Source organism: Pseudochaenichthys georgianus, unplaced genomic scaffold (genome assembly GCF_902827115.2).
Source record: "Pseudochaenichthys georgianus unplaced genomic scaffold, fPseGeo1.2 scaffold_552_arrow_ctg1, whole genome shotgun sequence".
Classification (NCBI taxonomy): domain Eukaryota; kingdom Metazoa; phylum Chordata; class Actinopteri; order Perciformes; family Channichthyidae; genus Pseudochaenichthys; species Pseudochaenichthys georgianus.
In genome coordinates, this window is record NW_027263113.1 from 50375 (window position 1) to 71486 (window position 21112).

Here is a 21112-nt window from a genome sequence, read left to right on the forward strand (position 1 = left end):
TTGACCTCTCATTCACACTGTTACAAAAGACACGTCCCCCCTGGCGACTGAATTGTACACTATTAAACGATGATCGATTCTGTGAAACAATCTCTAAAGCTATTGATGATTTCCTTATAACCAATATGTCTGATGGGATATCACCATCTCTTTTGTGGGAGACGTTAAAAGCTGTGATCCGAGGAGAGATTATATCTTACTCTGCAAGGCAAAACAAAATGAAAAAGCAAAAACAGTTAGAACTTTTAGGCAGTATAGCTAAACTAGATAGCCAACTCTCAACATGTCCATCCCCTGAACTAGATAAAGAAAGGCAACATCTTCAGATGGACTACAATTTACTTTCAACGCAAGAGACTGAGAAATTGCTCTTAAGATCGCGTGGATTTCAGTATGAACATGGGGAGAAGGCGGGTCGCCTCCTAGCACACCAAATTAAGAGCCAGTCGGTTTCTCAACAAATTAAACAAATACGGACCCCTACTCGTGAACTCACAACAATCCCATCTGTTATCAACGACACCTTTAAAACCTTTTACTCCGGACTATACGCCTCACAAGCCCCTGTCGAAAATGCGGACAGAACTAAATTCTTGGATGATCTGGAATTTCCGTCCATAACACCAGCTCAGGAGGGTGAGTTGGATCAACCTCTAAAGCCTAGTGAAATAGCTGACTCGATCAGGCTGATCCAGAGTGGCAAGTCCCCGGGCCCGGACGGTTATCCAATTGAGTTTTATAAAAAATGTATTGATAAATTGACCCCCCTTCTTTTGAGAATGTTTGAAGACTCTCTGGACCGTGGAAAGTTGCCACAAACTCTGACTGAGGCAGTAGTAATTGTATTATTAAAACCAGGCAAGGATAATTCTGAATGTAGCTCCTATCGCCCCATCTCCCTTCTGAATGTGGACTATAAGATCCTGGCTAAAATACTAGCCATACGCCTTGAATCAGTCACGCCAAACATCATATCATTAGACCAAACTGGGTTTATGAAAGGCCGATACTCCTTCTCCAACATCCGTCGCCTTCTCAACATCCTCCTCTCTCCTGCATCCAAGGAGACACCAGAGGTGGTGGTCTCATTGGATGCAGAGAAAGCGTTCGACAGGGTGGAGTGGGGCTTTCTATTTGAGGTCCTTAAGAGGTTCAGCCTCGGATCCAAGTTTGTCTCATGGATAGCATTGTTATACTCTTCACCCAAGTGAGTACTACCGGGATAAGTTCTCAATATTTTACACTAGGTAGAGGTACTCGCCAGGGTTGCCCTCTAAGCCCGTTACTATTCGCTATGGCAATCGAACCACTATCAATTGCGCTTAAATCGTCCAGCTTTACACAAGGAATTACCAGATATGGCTCTGAACACATACTCTCGTTATACGCTGACGATTTACTATTGTTCATTTCTAACCCGATATCTACCATTCCTCAGATAATAGATCTGTTAACCCGATTCGGAACCTTCTCAGGGTACAAGCTAAACTTTTCCAAGAGTGAGTGTTTCCCCGTAAATGACCTGGCCCTTCAGATCCCCGATAGACTCTTCACCTTCAAGATGTCTAGTGCGGCTTTCACACCAGCGCTTTTCAGTTTCTAGCTCCGAGCGGGAGCTTTTCTGGTTCAGCTCCGGTTTCCCTTTTCAGCTCCCGCTCTGTGCACACCGCCCACTGGCGCCCCAGAGCTGCCCTTGCTGCGTCATGACGTCACCGTTTACATCGCTGATTTGCCCCCAACGGCAGCTCACAACAACAACAACAACTGCGTCGGGTCGATGATCGTGTTGCTTTTAATCACACGAAGCCAGAATAAATTGAATAACGACTTCTCCAACCTTATGCTTTGCTCCAGAGTGCCGTGGTTCATTGTTTATTAATGTGTTTCTGCAGCATTTACCGACCGCTGCAGTGCTGCTCTTCCACGGAGTGTATTCTCCCGTTAGCTCCCGGTTAGCTCGCACTGCAGCGGCCGCTCTAAAGTATTCACTGTCCGACTCACACAAGCAGCTGATGCATATCCCCAGTTCCCTTAGCCTAAGTGAATGTGTGTCAGTCTGAATTGACGCTGTTTGGTATCACAACGCTGTTATGAAAGTTTCTCTGGTATAAAACGGGTGATGTTGGCATAGCAACCGAAGCTAAACTGACTACTTGCATCCGATAGCTGCAATAATACAAAACAGCACGTCTGCCTCTCTCCACAATGATCGATAACAGCGAACGGATGGTCAAAGTAAGGCACAAATAAACAGAACCACACGAAGCCTGGTTAGTGTTGCCTGACTTTATAAAGTGTGTTTATAGGCACTACTGCTTGTAGGCAGGCTGACAGTCGACCCATGGGAGGTGGGTTTAGTTTCCTGCACGCCTCGACGTAAGAGAGACGTAAGCGACGTCACCTCTTAGCTCCAAAGCTCTTGCCTCTGGACCGACAATTTTTTGGAGCTGGAAATGAAGCGGATTCCGGAGCTAAGAGCCGGCGCAGCTCCGGTGTGAACTGGAAAACCCGGCGCTTTTCAGGCTCTAGCTCCGAGCCGGAGCTGAAAAGGCGCTGGTGTGAAAGGGGCATAGGAGTAATTTTAAGTATTTAGGCGTGAATATAAGTGGAAAACTCTCAGACCTTTACAAAGATAACTTCCCACCACTAATTGACAAGCTCAAATATGATTTGGAAAGGTGGAATAATTTACATTTAACTATCGCTGGGAGGGTAAACTGTATCAAAATGAACGTCCTCCCTCGCTTTCTGTACCTCTTTCAATGTCTGCCAGTCTTCCTACCAAAATCACTTTTTCGTAAAATAGACAAACTAATCTCCTCTTTTTTATGGCAAGGGAAGACACCTAGAATTAGGAAAGAGCTTTTACAAAGGCATAGATCTACAGGAGGATTAGCACTTCCAAATATAAGACACTACTATTGGGCAGCCAATATCCACAAAATAATTCTATGGACTAAGGAACCAACATTGAGTTGGTGTGAGCTTGAAGCCAAATCCTGTCCTAATACCTCACTCTTGGCTTTGCTTACATCTACATTACCCAGCCGGCCAACTCAATATTCGAATAACCCGATTGTTGTTTCCACCCTAAGAATTTGGTCCCAATTCAGAAAGGCTCATGGACTCTGTGGTTCCTCTATACATAGTCCCATTCGCAACAACCATCTCTTTCTCCCCCCTCACACTGATGGGGCCTTCTCTATGTGGCAGAGAGTGGGTCTTATAAGAGTAAGGGACCTTTACATTAACAATGTTTTCGGGAGCTTTAGCCAACTCTCTGACAAATGTTGCCTTCCAAGCACTCATCTATTTCGCTACTTCCAGGTCCGAAACTGGGTTAAACTAAACAACCCTTCATTCCCCAATATCCCTCCGGACTCAATAATTGACTCAATTCTGGACACTTTAACAATCGAAAAAGGTCTGATTTCAAGAATTTACAATTCCGTCTCACAGAAACATCGCTTGGTAAAATCAAACAACATTGGGAAGAGGAACTAGTCCAAGCCATAGATGATGAGGTCTGGGATGGCGCATTAGCGAGAGTGAACAATAGTACGTCCTGTGCCAGGCTCAATCTTATACAACTAAAAGTTGTCCACCGTATCTATTACACCAACTCTCCAAAATATATCCAAATGTTACGGACACCTGTAACAGATGCCACACGTCACCAGCAAACATGACTCATATGTTTTGGTCTTGTCCTCGCCTACAAGGATACTGGACAAGCATTTTCAATCACCTTACTGAGGCCTTGGACGTGGTATTGACACCATGCAGAAACTGCCATTTTTGGAGTAATACCTGGCCACCGAATGTTGAAGAGGAAAGCTAAGGACAGTATAGCCTTTGCATCTCTTTTAGCACGAAGAAGAATACTCCATCCATCCATCCATCTTCTCCCGCTTATCCGTGGTCGGGTCGCGGGGGTAGCAGTTCCAGCAGAGAGCCCCAAACTTTCTTTTCCCTGGCGACATCAACCAGCTCTGACTGGGGGATCCCAAGGCGCTCCCAGGCCAGCGAAGAGATATAATCCCTCCACCTGGTCCTAGGTCTACCCCTTGGTCTCTTCCCAGCTGGACGTGCCTGGAACACCTCCCTAGGGAGGCGCCCAGGTGGCATCCTAACTAGGTGCCCGAACCACCTCAACTGGCTTCTTTCGACGCGAAGGAGGAGCGGCTCAACTCCGAGTCCCTCCCTGATGACCGAACTTCTCACCTTATCTCTAAGGGAGACACCAGCCACCCGGCGGAGGAAACCCATCTCGGCCGCTTGTATCCGCGATCTCGTTCTTTCGGTCATGACCCATCCTTCATGACCATAGGTGAGGGTAGGAACGAAAATGGCCCGGTAGACAGAGAGCTTTGCCTTCTGGCTCAGCTCCCTTTTCGTCACAACGGTGCGGTAAAGCGACTGCAGTACCGCTCCCGCTGCTCCGATTCTCCGGCCCATCTCACGCTCCATTGTTCCCTCACTCGAGAACAAGACCCCGAGATACTTGAACTCCTTCACTTGGGGTAAGGACTCATTCCCTACTTGGAGTGGACAGTCCATCGGTTTCCTGCTGAGAACCATGGCCTCAGATTTGGAGGTGCTGATCCTCATCCCAGCCGCTTCACACTCGGTTGCGAACCGATCCAGTGAGTGCTGAAGGTCGCAGACCGATGAAGCCATCAGAACCACATCATCTGCAAAAAGCAGTGGTGCAATCCTTAGTCCACCGAACTGCAGACCCCCCCCCCCCACGACTACGCCTCGAAATCCGATCCATGTATATTACAAACAGGATTGGTGACAAAGCGCAGCCCTGGCGGAGGCCAACCCTCACCGGAAATGGGTCCGACTTACGGCCGAGGACCCGGACACAGCTCTCGCTTTGGGAGTACAGAGATTGGATGGCCCTGAGTAGAGACCCCCTCACCCCATACTCCCGCAGCACCTCCCACAGTAACTCCCTGGGAACCCGGTCATACGCCTTCTCCAAGTCTACAAAACACATGTAGACCGGATAAGCGTACTCCCAGGCCCCCTCCAGGATCCTTGCGAGAGTAAAAAGCTGATCCGTCGTTCCACGACCAGGACGGAATCCGCATTGTTCCTCCTCAATCTGAGGTTCGACAATCGGCCTGACCCTCCTAGAATGGAAATCTTCGATACCACCTAAAGCATCTCTATGGCTTAAAGATCTAATGTTGTACCTGAACTTGGAGAAGATTAAATATAACCTGAGGGGCTCCTCAAAACTATTAGAATCTGTCTGGGGCTCTATGATAGCCTACATAGCTGAACTTAGGACACTACATTAGAGGGGGAACTACATGTTGATGTAGAAGAGACATGAAGAAGAGGGGACACATTACGAATGTATGTTTTCTTTTTTTTCTTTGTTTTCTTTTTTTCCCTTGTGTCTCTTTTTATATTAATTTTTTTTATTTTATTTATTTGTTCTGTCTTTGTATACATGTATGTATGTAGGTAGGTACGTGTATGTATGTGCATGTGAACATGTGGGTATACATATGAGTACAAGTATTACTGTTACTATTCTTTATTCCCTTATCTATACATTTTCTTTTAATATTATCTTCTATATTACTTTACTTTTACCTATACAGGTATCTATCTTATTTATTTAGTTAGTTATTTATTTTACTAGCTAGGACCGGGAGGGAGGGAAAGGGGGAAATAAATAAAGATATTGACTGTATCAATGTAAACTCATTGTGCCTGACTCAATAAAAAAAAAAAAAAAAAAAAAAACATGTGTCCCCTCTTCTCCATGTCTCTTCTACATCAACATGTGTCCCCTCTTCCTCATGTCTCTTCTACATCAACATGTGTCCCCTCTTCTCCATGTCTCTTCTACATCAACATGTGTCCCCTCTTCCTCATGTCTCTTCTACATCAACATGTGTCCCCTCTTCTTCATGTCTCTTCTACATCAACATGTGTCCCCTCTTCCTCATGTCTCTTCTACATCAACACGTGTCCCCTCTTCTTCATGTCTCTTCTACATCAACATGTGTCCCCTCTTCTTCATGTCTCTTCTACATCAACATGTGTCCCCTCTTCCTCATGTCTCTTCTACATCAACATGTGTCCCCTCTTCTCCATGTCTCTTCTACATCAACATGTGTCCCCATGTGGCTACAAAGCAAGCATATTTGTCTCCTTCTGTGTTGATAAGAGTATAAGAAACATTAAGAACATATCCCTTTAATGAACATGTAAAGGAGACGGGGTCTCCAGGAAATTGGGTTCTAGCGATGGCACGGTGGATCGGTGTGTCCCGGTAAAAGAACACGGAGAACAGACTTTCCCAGTTCAGATCTGTAGTTATACTTCGCTCACGCCGTTAGCCATGTGTGTGTGTTCTTTCTAACAAAACATTTCTAACAAATGAAATGTTGTTCTTACTGCGGTGGGGGCGGTGGGGGAGCTGGAGGGCCAGGAGTGCAGGGAGTCGCTGGTCGGGACGTCCCAGATGGACGAAGCCGAGCTGAACTCAGGCCAACTCTGCTGAGGCTGAGGCTCCGTGGGCTTCGGGAGGTTCATCCCACTGAACACTGAACACAAACACCAGGGGGGTTATGGAAGAGTATGGAGAAAACTGAAATGAAATATCAGTGACATCCTTTCAGAAAAGCAACTGAAGACATGATTTCGCCTGGTTAAAAAAACCGAATAATTATAGACAAGAAAAATAAACAAAATCTCCCTCAGTTTCAGAAAACACCTTAATAAATAAAAAAAAACAGACAAAAATGTAAACCTGATACAAAGAAACATGAATATATAAAAAGTACAAACAGAAGTATACAAATAAAACTATACACTGAAAAGTAAAAGGAATACATCTACATTTTAAACCAAACAAATCAAATCCTAAATATATGAATATTTAATTAATATATTAAAACGGACTCGTGAAGCGACGTCCGTTTGTGATGACTCCGCACAGCCAGTGTCGGTTCTAGAACATTTTACATGGGGGGGCAAAGGGGTGGCAAGAGGTCATGCAGGGTGGCATGGGAGGGCGGACGGTACGTGGTATTTTATACTGTATATAAAACCTATGTATTGTTAAATCATGCCCTAAGTGTTCTTAATGCACAAGAGAAACAAGGTGTTCAGACCAACAAACTAAAATATAGTATAAAACAGCAGAAAATACTCATGATTTAGAATTCTGCTTACTGTAAGTACAGTGAGAATACTTATAATGACCCATCACCCATCTCTTCAGAGAGCTACAGGTGACCTGTGCAGCAACACATTTTAATACATATTTGTCAATACTAAGAGCCGCTAGATTGCGCTGCTGTCATGGAATATGTAAGGAGAATAAAAACATGTGGTCCAGCTGGAGTCTCATCTGCCTCCTGATCCCTGCCTCTGTCCCTCTTTCTGACACTTCATCTTTATTCCTCACATACATTTCTTCTTCTTCACTCATGTCTTCATCTCCTCCTGGCTTTCTCCTGCTCTGACCCTCCTGGTCTCTTCAGTGTACTCTCTTTTCCTTTTCCTCTATCTGTTCATCCTGATCACTTCTCAAATATGTCTTTTTGTTGTTGTTGACTCACTCCAGCTACTCCAGCCTCCAAGAGTCTACTTGTGAAAAGTACTGGTACAAAATGTTTGTATAACTTTACACGTTAGGGCCAGCTAATAAGCAGAGCCGTCCCTCCCTACAGGCCGATCATGCAGACTGCGTGGGGCCTCACCTTGCGGAGGGTGCCTCAACTGAGCCGAAAATACGGTGCACCCATGCGCTTAATATGCGGCGCAATTAATTGGCGCGGCACGGTTTCGCTGCTGCACGGCTCCACTAGCATGAGGGACAGATAGTGATGATGAACACTGTGCTTTGTTTCAGGAGGAAACTCAGCTATTCAATCAGGAGAGACGGTTTTGACACATTTATTGCCAGGAATACACAAATGAATGTAATGGTGTTTTGGCGATTAGGCCCCGTTGTGCGGGAGTACCATTCGGGAGGGGAAAACTCCGATCCGATGAAACCCCCCGGGGTCTAGACCCTGGTGGTGGTGAATGGATAGTTGGGTCGGTCTGAAGGGGAGGGGCTTAGCTTGACCCTGGTGGTGGTGAATGGATAGTTGGGGTCAGTCTGAAGGGGAGGAGCTTGACCCTGGTGGTGGTGAATGGATAGTTGGGTCGGTCTGAAGGGGAGGGGCTTAGCTTGACCCTGGTGGTGGTGAATGGATAGTTGGGTCGGTCTGAAGGGGAGGGGCTTAGCTTGACCCTGGTGGTGGTGAATGGATAGTTGGGGTCGGTCTGAAGGGGAGGGGCTTAGCTTGACCCTGGTGGTGGTGAATGGATAGTTGGGTCGGTCTGAAGGGGAGGGGCTTAGCTTGACCCTGGTGGTGGTGAATGGATAGTTGGGGTCGGTCTGAAGGGGAGGGGCTTAGCTTGACCCTGGTGGTGGTGAATGGATAGTTGGGTCGGTCTGAAGGGGAGGGGCTTAGCTTGACCCTGGTGGTGGTGAATGGATAGTTGGGTCGGTCTGAAGGGGAGGGGCTTAGCTTGACCCTGGTGGTGGTGAATGGATAGTTGGGCCGGTCTGAAGGGGAGTGGCTTAGCTTGACCCTGGTGGTGGTGATTGGATAGTCGGGGTCGGTCTGAAGGGGAGGGGCTTAGCATGACCCTGGTGGTGGTTAATGGATAGTTGGAGTCGGTCTGAAGGGGAGGGGCTTAGCTTGACCCTGGTGGTGGTGAATGGATAGTTGGGTCGGTCTGAAGGGGAGAGGCTTAGCTTGACCCTGGTGGTGGTGAATGGATAGTTGGGGTCAGTCTGAAGGGGAGGGGCTTAGCTTGACCCTGGTGGTGGTGAATGGATAGTTGGGCCGGTCTGAAGGGGAGGGGCTTAGCTTGACCCCTGGTGGTGGTGAATGGATAGTTGGGTCGGTCTGAAGGGGAGGGGCTTAGCTTGACCCTGGTGGTGGTGAATGGATAGTTGGGCCGGTCTGAAGGGGAGTGGCTTAGCTTGACCCTGGTGGTGGTGATTGGATAGTCGGGGTCGGTCTGAAGGGGAGGGGCTTAGCATGACCCTGGTGGTGGTTAATGGATAGTTGGAGTCGGTCTGAAGGGGAGGGGCTTAGCTTGACCCTGGTGGCGGTGAATGGATAGTTGGGTCGGTCTGAAGGGGAGAGGCTTAGCTTGACCCTGGTGGTGGTGAATGGATAGTTGGGTTCGGTCTGAAGGGGAGGGGCTTAGCTTGACCCTGGTGGTGGTGAATGGATAGTTGGGTTCGGTCTGAAGGGGAGTGGCTTAGCTTGACCCTGGTGGTGGTGAATGGATAGTTGGAGTCGGTCTGAAGGGGAGTGGCTTAGCTTGACCCTGGTGGTGGTGAATGGATAGTTGGGTCGGTCTGAAGGGGAGGGGCTTAGCTTGACCCTGGTGGTGGTGAATGGATAGTTGGGTTCGGTCTGAAGGGGAGTGGCTTAGCTTGACCCTGGTGGTGGTGAATGGATAGTTGGGTCGGTCTGAAGGGGAGGGGCTTAGCTTGACCCTGGTGGTGGTGAATGGATAGTTGGGTCGGTCTGAAGGGGTGGGGCTTAGCTTGACCCTGGTGGTGGTGAATGGATAGTTGGGTCGGTCTGAAGGGGAGGGGCTTAGCTTGACCCTGGTGGTGGTGAATGGATAGTTGGGTCGGTCTGAAGGGGAGGGGCTTAGCTTGACCCTGGTGGTGGTGAATGGGCAGTTGGGTCGGTCTTAAGGGGAGGGGCTTAGCTTGACTCTGGTGGTGGTGAATGGATAGTTGGGTCGGTCTGAAGGGGAGGGGCTTAGCTTGACCCTGGTGGTGGTGAATGGGCAGTTGGGTCGGTCTCAAGGGGAGGGGCTTAGCTTGACCCTGGATTCAGAGGGACAGGAGGTGAAAAAGGGGTGGAGGAGGGTTGCGTTGAGTCACCTGAAATGACCGCTGTCAGAGGGGGGAGAGCAGATTTAAAAACGGTTAGCAGAGCGCTATGATAGTCTCTTGGAAATAGAGCGAAGTGATTGGTTAAGCTGGAGAGTGACGCCCCCGATCACTTATTGAGAGGAGAGAGAGTAGTAACATGAAAATAGTAAATGAATGGTTGAACTTGCGCTGAGCTTCATTAGTCTCAGATCACTTCCACATGTTCTCCATCAGCTTTGTATGGCACCTTGCAGGGACGTGCACAGACTTTTTGGGGGGCGGGAGCTCAGGTGAGAAAAAGGGCACTTCCCATAATCATTTATTAAAAATGTTTTAAAACAAAAAGTTAAATATAGTTGCACATCCCTGACTTACTGACCAATTTATTTTAATACCTCACACTCACGCAATTCTTTAATACTCAACAGAATTCTACAAAATAATCAGTTAACACAGAGACAATGGCCTTCTTTAGTATTCACTAAGCACAAGAGCAGACAACAAACTAGTCAAATTAATAGTTATTAAATGAGCAGCCAACAATCAAAATTATGAAGTTACTGTTTAAGGACATTACAGGCAAAAATATCGTTTTTTCATGTACTATACATTTTGTTATTTTGGTCTATTTTGCTTCCATGTTTTCTTTCACTCTAATGGAAAGAAAACTTCAAAAAAACATTTATAAATGGTGTTCGTTTTACTACTATGTCTGAATTCATCTATAGATTTAAAGCTAATCTGCATTTAAGCATAACATTTCAGGGGAAAATACTGACTTGACGTAAGTAACTATCTGGGGAAGTTGTGAGGTGATATGTTTTTTTGTTTGTTTTTTTGTTTTATCCTTTTCACCTGCGATGCCTTGGTAACTGCATGCAAATTAGCGCATTTTAATTAGGCCTATTTTAACGCCTAATTTGCATATCAATGTGCCGATTATGATGACGTTATTTGATACACATTTTACTGTATTCACATTTAGTGTCTCCCCTTAAAGTGGACCTATCATGCTATATTTGAATAATATAGTGTAGGTCCATACAAATAAGGGATATTTATACTTTTTATTTTTCAAAATACCAAACAGATCATGCATTTTAGCCATTCCTCATTTCGCTCAATTTAACACTGTCTTTGCACGGGCTGATTCTGTGAGAACAGCACCATCTACAGGCCTGGCATATGTACTACAGCGTCTCCAGCGCTTTCGAACGGCAATGTCCGTGGCTGTCTCCTCCTGATTGGTGGAGTTAGCCCAATAGCCTTAGCGCCACTTCTGTGACGTCACAGAAGTGTTCAAATCTGGATCAGTCTGTATCAGATCCGTTGCAGGCCCTTTTTTAGAGATTTGGGTAAGGAGGAAAATAGAGAGGGTTGTGTTTTCTGACACTTGGTGAGTTCCCTGGAACACCGGGGACACATATTCATTACATTACATTACATTTAGCTGACTCTTTTATCCAAAGCGACTTACAATAAGTACATTCGACCAGGAAGACACAACCTTGAAGAAAACAGAGTCATATAAGTACATCAGGTTTCATAGAGCCAAGTATTTCAAGTGCTACTCAACTGGCTTTAGATAAGCCAGTCCTTTATTAGTCTATAAGTGCTCTGTTAGCAGTTCTTTGTTAGTAATTCTATCGCTCGAGGTGGAGTCGAAAGAGATGAGTTTTCAGTCTGCGCCGGAAGGTGTGTAAGCTTTCTGCCATCCTGATGTCAATGGGAGCTCATTCCACCATCTTGGAGCCAGGATAGCAAACCCACGTGTTTTTGCTGATGGGAACTTGGGTCCCCCTCGCAGCGAGGGTGCAGCGAGTCGTTTGGCTGATGCAGAGCGTAGAGCACGCGCTGGGGTGTACGGTTTAACCATGTCCTGGATGTAGGAAGGGCCAGATCCATTCGCAGCATGGTACGCAAGTACCATTATCTTGAAGTGAATTCTAGCAGTTACCGGAAGCCAGTGGAGGGAGCGGAGGAGCGGCGTGGTGTGGGAACATTCAGGAAGGTTGAAGACCAGACGAGCCGCTGCATTCTGAATGAGCTGCAGAGGTCGGATGGCACATGCAGGTAGACCAGCCAGGAGGGATTTGCAGTAGTCTAGGCGTGAGGTGACAAGAGCCTGGACCAGAACCTGCGTCGCTTTCTGGGTCAGCTGGGGACGCATCCACCTGATGTTGTAAAGCGTGTATCTGCAGCAACGGGTTATATTCATGTATAAAAGACGTACAAAAGTGCATTTTGCATGATAGGTCACCTTTAAGTACAGTACATTAGCCTGTATGCCCATGATACATTGCCATAGCTAAACCTGGAGCTAACTTATCCATTAACTATAGCCTACCTAAGTTAATATTTGTTTTTGTCTTCTGACTAATTCACTGTAAACTTGAGACCAGAGCCGGCCGGACCCATTAAGCGACATAAGCGGCCGCTTAGGGCCCCACAGCCACGAAGGGCCCCCCTTGCAAAAAGAAAGAAAGTTTGGGTTACTGTAGATTGCCCACTCTCAAAGTCATGTATTATATTATTGAGTCAATAATGTAATACATTAACCATGCTTTACCTGAACCTCATCATGACACTAGAGAGGACGGCAGGATTGTAATTTCCCATGTTCAGTGAATGCAACAGAGGCAAGGCACCAGACCAACCAGAGAGTTGAATGGAAATAAACAGCTGTCTTATTGGCTGACAGGTACCTATCCTGTGAGCTGTGACAATGTTTAAAATAAACTGTCAGTCGGACTCAGAGTTTTTGAAGATGGACATAAGATTTTTTTTTTAAAAAGACGACAATTCTCAAGTGATGGCTCACACAACAACCCCAGAGCCACCACTTGAGCCAGGCATGAACAAGGTATGTAAATGTCAGTAAAGTTCCAAGTTATGCGAACATGTAAGCAAATCATAAATTACAGCTAAGTTGATGTTACTTTGAATCGCGGGGGTAAGCTAAACCGTTAGCAAGTAGCTATACATATATATATATAGCCAGAGATATAGCCAGAGATATTAAATAATCACTTTGTCATACAATCTAAATGTAATGTTTTTTTAGCGTTACCTGGTGATTTCAAAGAAAGCTCTCTGGGAAATGTTGACTTACTGTTCAACATGAAGCTAGAAGCTACCTTACAGTACACAGTTGATCCGGAGTCCTGTCAGTTCAAGTGTTTCATAGTTAGCTTAGCTTAGCATCAAACTAGCACTGAAATATATGGATGTTATGTGACAGTATTTCAGAGAAAAAGTCAGCTGAAATGGTGGCATGCCACTGCTTTACGTGTCGACAGCATGTTTGAACGTATTTGCAGCTGTAAATGTGGCTGTCTGGCCACTGACGTTGCCATAACAACACCTGCATTTAAATGTGCAACCTCTTTTTGTGACAGATTTTTGCATGAAATTATAATTCTTCTGAATGATATTCCTATTGACAGCTAGTTTCTATGTGAACATTATGAGATGGACAGCCAGAGAGAATACATGAAAAACAGTTATGAAATACTATATGACAAAACAAGAATACAGTTTAAAAGGGGAGTGATTTGTAAAATATCCAAGAAAAAGTCAATCTGTTTACAGTTCTGTTTCATATGGGGGTTGAGAGATGTATCCATAGATCTCTTAAAGAGCTTACGAAATGCTTTTAGCACCTGTTAGTGGGATTAGTATATGATAGAGGTTGCATTTGTATTGTGAAATGTACCATATGATTTTTTTATTATTGATCTATTTTTAATAAATCACGATTAACAGCATACAAAAGTTGTCAGTTAGGCCCAATCCCAAACCACTCCCTCGACCCTACCCCACCGGAGTGAACTCGTCTGCAGCCACACTCGCAGCTCAACGAGGCTCCTCCTGTCAGATGGAGGGAGTAAACTCAGCAGCAAGCTTTGGGACGGCCTCCCCTCTCTCCGGCAGAAACAGGAAGTGCCGTAACTTTATGTAACAACGGTTTCAAATCAGCATCTCTTAGACAAAAAGTTTAAATGAATAACTCAAATAAAACTCCAAACATCTTTCATTGTGTTTCAAAGCTCTTTTAGTTTTAAACCTGATGTTTATAAGCTTCTTAGTTTTTGCAACGGTCTGTAAATATACACAACTTTATAATAAAATGCACACATTTACCTTTTTCTAGACTAAACACAGGTTTGATCCTAAGTTAAAAATATATGAGGTCATCATGAGGTTGTTAACATCGCAATTTATCAGTGGATGTTTGCTGGAACTACTTGTAAACAGCGTGTTTCCTGACGGACACACACAGCGTGACTCCGGTCAGGGAGAGACCGGTCTCAAGTCAGCACCGCTGCAGACTCGCTGATTGAGGGCTTGATAGCCCACTCCCCTCCACACTCGTTGCTTTGGAACAGCCCTCAATATGGCGGACCCTCCATATGTATGTAACATGAGACCGGTTTTTATATATAAAATATAAATGTATTTTAATTTTATAATTTATTTTAAATATTAACAATATAATAAAATAAATGGAAATATATACACCGGCAAATATTTAATATAAATACCTTGTGTGTGTGTGTGTATAGCTATTTCTTTATCTGATTAATGTTATTTTCATATGAAAGTCCATGATTATAAGTATGCAGTATCATAACTACATCTTTGATGTTTATAAAAAACCAAACCGTTTGAAAATTGGTTGAAAATTTAGCAAGCTATGGTTATTTAAATAGTAAACCATAATGTTATGAATGAGAGAACTCCCTGTAGCAAGATGGCGGCCAAGTGGCAACGTCGGTCTCCATTGGCCAGCAGCGCGGGTGAGTCATCTAGTGTTTATATCTATGGTATTAGGCTTGTTTGAGACTAGCAAGACCTGCGCAGGTCTGCGCAGTTGCGATCAACGTCTTGCTAGTGCGTTGCATGATGGTTAGTCATTTTGTCCGACTTGCTCTGGAGGCTCGCCCACATGAGACTTTGAAATCTCGCGGGACAAAGACGCCCGCAGCCTTGAGAGCGAGGCGAGGCGAGTTGGCGCAGTTGCTCTCCACGAGCTGCGGAAGCTAAATGCTTGATGGGAAACGGCTCGCTGGTATCTCGAGCTGAGCGCTCATTGGTGGGTTTTACCACGTGCTGCTGATGAAGCTCTCCCATTGGCTGGCAAAAGTTTGTTGTTGTTTTGTGTCAGTTTTACGTCGCCACATCCATTCCCATTTTTCATCATTGTTCCACAATGTTTATCATCATGAAATTAATATCTATATATTTTATACTATACTGCTTACCGTTTTCATACTTTATATATCTTAGCATATTCATACACACTGTTCATACTGCTCTATCCACATGTACAGGTGCCAACAGCATCTGATGGTGGAGCATCCAACCAAGCTTTAAAAACATGTAGTGGTACTAGCTTGGTAATTTTCCATTCTTTTTGCAGACTGTTCCATGTTAGTGGAGCGGCACATCTGAAAGCTTTCTTCCATAAGACAGTCCTAGCACTTGGCACATTTAATAAAACCAGAGCATGCGATCTCTGGCAATAAGTACTTTCAATTCGCAGAGAGATCAGGGAGCAGATGATCAGTGGGGCCTTGTTTTTACTGAATGATGTGTTTTTTTATGGGGAATTCAAATATGAGTTTATGATTAGGATTTTCGGAGACTTTGCACACGTTTTCACAAACATGTTCACGCTAGGAGTACTTCCATTCGCTTCGTCTTGACCTGTAGATGTGATTTGATGTGTCGTGTGTCTCCCAACTCCTCTCCAAAGTTCAGATACTATATAAAAATACTAAAAGGTAAATAAAACATTAATGACAAAATAACAACCTGAAAGATATGTATTCTATCTACACATTTCGTAATTATCTAATCTCGTGGCCTTATAAAAGTGTTGGCTAAAGTAACGCAGAATATATATATTTTTTAATTGTAAATAATTAGAAACATTATTTATGTGCACAAGTACACACACATAACAAGCTGTACCGAGTTCCTCCGGCTGCAGTTCCGCAGACGGCCGGTGTGTGGCAGCAGAGCGCTGGGAGCAGAGGGAGGTGAGTAGACGAATATGACGGATGACGGTTGCGACGGAAATACACCCGAACATATCTGGTACCCCGAACACATCTGGTACTGACACCGGCCCTGAACACCATGCTAGATGTATGTCTGCATAAAGCTGAGTTAAGATCGGTCATAATAACACAGCATTTGGTGATGATTCAATAGTTTACAGTGAGATTTACTCCAAATCACTAATCATGCAGCCCTACAAATGAATTGAGATTTCCACACAAATGTTCTTTAGCAAGTGTGCAGAGCAGTGTTGATTTAAAAAAGCAATTTGAAGGTTAGATATTTGTAAACCTTTTTTTGTGTATATATATTCATAATTTAAGATGTAAATGAATTCCAGTTTATTTGTAGTACTTTCTATTTTTATTGTGACATTTGGTGGCATCAATGTGTGCATTTGATACAGATAATGGAGCAGTTGCTTTAGCGCCACAGTGTAGGCCTATCTCCCTTAATGTCAAATAATGAGATCCTCGACCTCCGCCCCCCCTCTCGCACCTCCACACCGAGCCCCCCCACATATCAAATCCCAACTTAACCCCTGGTTAAGGGAGTAAACTCAGCAGCAAGCTGTGGGACGGCCTCCCCTCTCTCCGGCAGAAACAGGAAATGCCGTAACTGTGTAACAACGGTTTCAAATCAGCATCTCTTTGACAAAAAATGTAAATTAATAACTCAAATAAAACTCCAAACATCTTTCATTTGTGTTGTAAAACTCTTTTAGTTTTAAACCTGATGTTTATAAGTTTCTTAGTTTTTGCAACAGTCTGTAAATATACACATCTTTATAATAAAATGCACACATTTACCTTTTTCTAGACTAAACACAGGTATGATCCTAAGTTAAAACATATGAGGTTATCATGAGGTCACAATTTATCAGTGGATGTTTTCTGGAACTACTTGTTAACAGCTTGTTTCCTGACGGACACACACAGCGTTGACTCCGGTCAGGTAGAGACCAGGGTTGCGTTCCAATAGTCCATTTAGCTTAGGAACCTTCCTAACCAAGTGAAATGACCCGGAAGTCCCTCAGTGGCAGCCATGATAAGTGCCGTTCCAATTCTCCAAATTAAAGGAAAGGAGGTTTCAAACTTCCTTTATAACCTCCTTTAGCTTAGGAACCACTGGACCTCCCTTACCGAAAGGAGAGGAGAAAATGCTGCCCCACAATGCATTGCAGCCGCAGCATTTGCCGTCACTCAACAGTCGGCCGTTCACGGAAACAACCGATTATGACCGAGAAATTATATCATGAAAGTTACGGTGCTTATTAAGCATTTTAAAACGTATGTGGTAAGTTGCCAAAGTGCTTTGTTCTGAACGTTCGTCAGTATTATAATCAAAAAGAGAAATATGAACGTTAGGTTTTACTGAAATGATCAAATAAAGTCAACATTTCACAGTCTTTACTGAGCTGTGTGGAGTTTGTTCAACTTCTAAAAGATGTTTGAATGGTGATGTACACAGTGACAGATGTTAAGGACTAACGTTTATAATAAATACATTTGTATTTATTTTAAGATATTTTCATCAATCATACGTATTGGGATCATTTGTATTAATGTGGACCGGAGGGAGAGGGTGACGAGCATAAGTTTCACTTTCCTTTTTATTTAAATTCCAACTTTGGTCCTGAAGAATATGTTTCTCTGTTGTCCACGTTCATAAAGCAAAGCAGCAGCATCAGAGCACGGTGCAGAGTCTCTAGATGAGTTTACAGAAGTCCCTCCTTCTTATTATATTATAATAATAATAATCACTGGAGGCGCCCATCTCGGCCGAAGTCGGTTCATATTAACGTAAAGGTACATAATTAAATGGTAAATGTCGCCTTTAAGGAGCAGAACATTTTTGTTTTATTTGTGTGTGAATAATGAAATAATTTCAAATATGTTTTTGTGTGATAGGTAATTGGTGTGGAGAAGATTGCCCTCAGCCTTCCTTTGAACATTGTTCCAAAGGCTCTGTAGTAAATGGTGAGTATTCAAATGTTTTGTGTGATTTACTTGACTAATTTAAACTTGATCTTTAACTAATTGAAAACTGGTATTAGTCTGACAATTTCTGAATATTTATTCATAACATTTACATACTGCAAACATTGCAGGGATATACACATTTTCTGATTTATTAGGCAAAAGTGATTCGGAAAGTGAGAGGCAAAAGCCAAACATTCTGTGATAAAGCCTCCTTCACAAAAGTGATAATGTTTTGTTTGTTGAAATGGCTATAAGGGTGTTTCTTATATGTAGTCTTATATTACAGTTAGAGATGTCCCGATCCGATCACGTGATCGGGGATCGGAGCCGATCACGTGATTTTCAAAAGATCGGAATCGGGAGAAAAAAATCGGGGATCGGGAATCTTTTATTTAAAAAATTTTTTACATTTTTTTATTTAATGTTACAAAACAAAAATGACCATGTTCGCGTCTTAAAGTCATCCTGAGGACTTAGTTTTGGTTTAAAATGACACAACATCATGTATGTGTTGCTTCTTTTGGGCTTGTTTTCAGACCTGGTTGCTTATTTCTCTCAAAGCAACAGAGTGGGCGCAGTGTCTAATAGTAGCAGTAAGCTAACGAGAGGATACGTTCAGCTGGTGAGTCGAGAGTCGGGACAGAGAAAATGTCAGGAGTTTGGAAGTATTATAAAATTGAAAGCGAAGGCAGTGTAACAGCCAGATGCAATGTTTGCAAGGCGGAGGTTCCGCGTGGTGGAAAGAACAGAGCTACGTTCATCACGACCAATCTAACACGCCACCTGAGAAACAAACACCAACAACAACACGACGAGTACACAGCGGCCACTCAGGTAACGGCACTGAAACAACCGACACTTTCAGAGACTTCTAAAAGGAAAGAGAAACTGCCCCAGAACAGTGAAAAGGCCAAAGAAATAACAGCCAAGATAGCTGAATTCATCGCGTTGGATGACCAGCCGTTATCTGTGACCTTTTTTTTCTCATAATGTATTGCATACAGATCGGATCGGGAAAAAACGGTATCGGCAAATTGTTAAAATCAAATGATCGGAATCGGATCGGGAGCAAAAAAAGGTGATCGGGAAAAAAACGTAAACTAAATTAAATGTAGTCTAACCTGGTTGTTCGTACTTGATAAAAGTTATTCTCACTATGGAGCCAAAGCAGGAGTAATGTGGTCCCTTCTCCGTGCTCTGGTCAATACATTTTGAATCAGCTGAAGCAACTTAACTGAGTTTTTGGTACACCCTGATAATAAAGAGTTACAATAAGCTAGCCTTGAAGTAACAAATGCATGGACTAGTTTCTCTGCATCGTTTTGAGGCAAGCACACAACTACAATCATAACATCATTAGAAATGAAATGATTTCATGATTTTTACGACTGTGATATTTTGTTTTCTTTGATAAATGCGGAGTTTAAGTGCATAATAACCCTGCCCCTCCAATCAAGAGCTCTCTCTCAGCTGGATGTGCTATCTGACAAACTTCTGAAGGTTTTTGAGTAGAGAGGAGGACAGATAGGCCAGCGTCTGAACTGTATTATGTCAAACATGACTCAAGTAAGAATTCATTTTAAGGCAATTATACATCGAGTCAATAGTGTACACATTTCATTAAGCAAAACAGATTCTTTCTTTTCTTATTCCCCTTCACTTAGGTTGATGATGTCGATTTAGGCCGGGATTGTCTTCTCAAGGGGCTGTGTGTGCACCTCAATGAGAGAGTTTGTGGTCAGTAGAAGTAATATTTGACCTTTTGATTTTTTTGTTGGGCGTTAAAATATGTATTTATTGAAACACCACATAGTATATAGCCAAAAGTATGTGAACATCCCTGTTTTTTGTTTAATAGCCAGACTACACTGAAAAGCTAGAGGGCTTTTAATTTAAAACGGATACAGGAAATGAAACATTTTTTATTTATTTTTATTTCTTTATTTTCAATGTATTTGTTAATTCTCCTGGCATAGTTTAGGCTGCATGACAGGCCAATATCAAACCTGCCATTTCTAGGTAAAATCATTGAAAAAGTAGTTTTTCAACAGTTGAGTAATTTCTTGCATTTAAATAACTGTTTGGATGTGTTCCAGTCAGGATTTCGTTGTCTGAATGTCTTTCATTTTTGTAAAGCACCTTGAATTGCCTTGTGTTGAAAGGTGCTTTATAAATAAACTTGCCTTGCCTTGCATGATGGAAAAACCAAAAGCTCATCTGGATGTGTCGTTGGATGTTGATATTGTTTTATTTTTTGAGAAACATACATGAATGTTGTTCAAAGAAATGTGTTTGTCCTTATCGACTATTTGTTTTAAAATGTTATGATAAATGCTGCAGATAAGAGATTAGGATGGATCCTGTAGAAGAATGCCTCTATTCACATGAAATAAATAATCGTATGTACCCCTTGAGCACTAGGTAGATTAAACAGAAAACTATAGCATGGAGTTTCAACAAAACATTAATGTGGCTTTAACGCATGAAATATACTGAGCTTATTAAAAGCCTAAAATGAACATTAAAAAGTCATGTTGGTTAAACATAGGGGAAATGAATATACCTAATATTAAAGGAACTATTCAAATGAACATAACAATTTCATGTTTCTTTGACATGAAGCTTAGCGCAAGTTCAGACAGGAAGACCTAACACTCCGTATTGCGCGTCATGGCAATACTTGCTCCCTGCATCTAAATGACAGGGAGCGCCTCTCCTCAGCTAAACCTATCACGCCCCTTCATTACAGGGCTAATCATCGCACCTGTTAACCCCTCTATATATGCTCTCCCCTGTTCTATCAGCTGTCTTCCAGGTGTCAACGCGCAAAGCTGGTAGTTTATACTCCTCTTACGCCTTTAAACACTGGATACAAAAAACAAAACAAACGCTCAAACATGCCTAATTCAGACTCTTCAGAGGACTTACCTTTTTCGAAGGATCTCGATCCCATCTCCGATACCCTTTCAGAGGCAGCATCCAACTCTGTAACTCATCGTCGCTCCAGCTCCCGTCTGAGCGCCCGCAGCGGCTCTCGCTCAGCAGAAGCAGAATTCCTCATCGCCCACCTCCAGAAGCAGGGCATCACCCCAGCCCCAGATCTCCTGCTGTCTCAGCTCCGTGATCTGGCGGACCA

General features: G+C 43.5%; 1 long non-coding RNA gene across 2 annotated transcripts; it reads left to right on the top strand.

The window, feature by feature from the left end:
- Window positions 1-12576: 12576 nt before the first annotated feature.
- Window positions 12577-20347, top strand: LOC117443189 (uncharacterized). 2 transcript variants are annotated; one of them, XR_004551629.2, is made up of 4 exons: window positions 12577-12791; window positions 17905-17973; window positions 19434-19542; window positions 19641-20347. It is a non-coding gene; the product is annotated as an uncharacterized lncRNA (long non-coding RNA). The 2 variants fall into 2 exon arrangements; XR_011642972.1 differs by having other exon boundaries at window positions 19434-20347.
- Window positions 20348-21112: the final 765 nt, after the last annotated feature.